The following is a 2,309-nucleotide window of genomic DNA, read 5'->3' as shown; positions in this document are numbered from 1 at the left end:
TTTATTTTATTTTATTAATATTATATTATATTGTTATATTATATTTTTATATTTATATCAAAAACGTATTTATTAAATGCGTTTTTATACAAAATGAATCTGAAATGAAAATTTTTTTTTCGATATAGTTCGTTTTTAATCATTACGCATGCGTGCGTAACATGCCCTAATCGTACCACCTTCTGAGATGAGGCAAATGAAGCATGCTCTTAATTGATCCATGGAGTATGCTCTAATGCGACACGAACATCTAGTCATCATATTGATTTCGATAACGTATTGAGCATGTTGGAGTGTGCGAACCTTTTCACAGTGGAACAACTACACTCAATGCGCACTAGTGTTGCATCAGTTTTCTCAGGAAAACACTATAAGATTCTTAGCCATTGGGAAATCTTTTTGCAGCATGGAATTTGCAATAAGAATATCGGCTTGTACTTTATCTCGTATCATAACAGTTAGAATCATCTATGAAGTACTAAAAGATGAATATTTAAAGGTAATTATTAAAATTATAATTTTTATTTCCTTGTATCAATATGCTATGAATATTTAAAATAATATTTATACATAATAACTAATATACATAATATTTTAGACTTCAAATACCGAAGAAAAATGGAATCATATTGCTGAATTATTTGAGACAATGGAATGTATCAAATTGCGATGCAATGGATAGCAAGCGCTTGCTTTTGATTGTTTAATCTTGAATTTGATCTCTATAATTTAAATATTGTGATCTTAAATTATTGATCTTTTTGCAATTTCTATTGTTATTGGTTTTTGGTGATCTCTGTATACTGATGGCATATTATTTGTAGAGCTCTTTCTCTTTTTATACGATTATGATAATCCATAGATTTTACATTGTATAAACATGATATTGTTGACATGTATACAATAACAACAAAATTCAAATATTATCTCTATCCATGTTTTCTTGAAAGTTCATAATTATATTTTTTAATGCAGAAATTTATACTTTATTTTGATTTACATTTTATAATTTTAATTTTACTACAAGAGCCCATCAATTTAATTCTGTCAGTTTAATTTATTTATTCTTGCTTATCAAAGGTTAGGAGAACTTCGTTCATTCAGTTCATAGATTACGAAGTATCTAATAATATTTACGTTTCTCAATCAGTATCTACGTTGTCTAACATTGACTAGCTATTAGGTGTACAACTTTGCTTCCGCCGTTTTCCTATAGATGGCTTTAGCGGTAAGTGGTGGTCGAAATAAATAGATCATAGACGTCATACAATTTGGGCATCTGTCAACATAAGAAACCCCCCATAGAAACATTAATCGATTTGTGTCTGCATCATAAAGTTATTTTCAATTGAAAATGTCAGTTTACGAGCCAAATTCTCGTCATTTGGGAGGTTTTAATTTTTTGCTTCAATATGAAGAAATCTGCGGCTGAGACTCATCGAATGCTCTCAAATACTTACGGTGAGGCCGTTATTAGTGAAAAAACGTGTCGTGAGTGGTTTCAACGCTTCAAGAACGGTGATTTTGACGTCCAAGGTCTCTGTATTTGGTGGGACTAGCTCGGTGTAGTGTATTATGAACTGTTAAAACCGACTGAAACAATCACAGGCGATCGGTATCGAACGCAATTGATGCGTTTGAGCCGAGCATTGAAAGACAACCGGCCGCAATACAACGAGAGACACGATAAAGTGATTGTGCAGCATGACAATGCTCGACCCCATGTTGCGAAAGTGATCAAGACATACTTGGAAACGTTGAAATGGGAAGTCCTACCCCACCCGCCATATTCTCCAGATGTAGCTCCCTCTGACTATCACTTGTTTCGATCAATGGCACACGGCCTGGCTGACCAGCACTTCCGGTCTTATGAAGAAATAAAAAATTGGATCGATTCGTGGATAGATGACCAGTTTTTTCGACGCGGGACTCGTACGCTACCCGAAAGATGGAAGAAAGTAGTGGTCAGCGATGGACTTATAAACATATAACCAGTTTTTTACAATAAAGTCTCGAATTTCGGAAAAAAAACGGCGGAAGCAAAGTTGTACACCTAATATTAAATAATGTTGGCGAGGAATTGAATCAAAATGAAGTAGTTAAAAAAAAATGGGGGATGTATTTTTTTATAGGCTTCTGTTCGAGACTTCTGTTCGAACAGAGAGAAACCTAAGAGAGGACAAGACGGCCCAAAACCTGTAATCACAAAATGCTTGTGACATTGCGAGTTAGTTGCGGCGCTCGAGTCAGTTCTTTTTTCCGATTTTCTTCTCTCTCTCTCTCTCTCTCTCTCTCTCTCTCTCTCTCTC

Source organism: Atta colombica, unplaced genomic scaffold (genome assembly GCF_001594045.1).
Source record: "Atta colombica isolate Treedump-2 unplaced genomic scaffold, Acol1.0 scaffold69, whole genome shotgun sequence".
In the NCBI taxonomy this organism is placed as follows: Eukaryota; Metazoa; Arthropoda; class Insecta; order Hymenoptera; family Formicidae; genus Atta; species Atta colombica.
The sequence above is the reverse complement of the archived record's forward strand: the minus strand, read 5'-3'. Positions refer to the sequence as shown.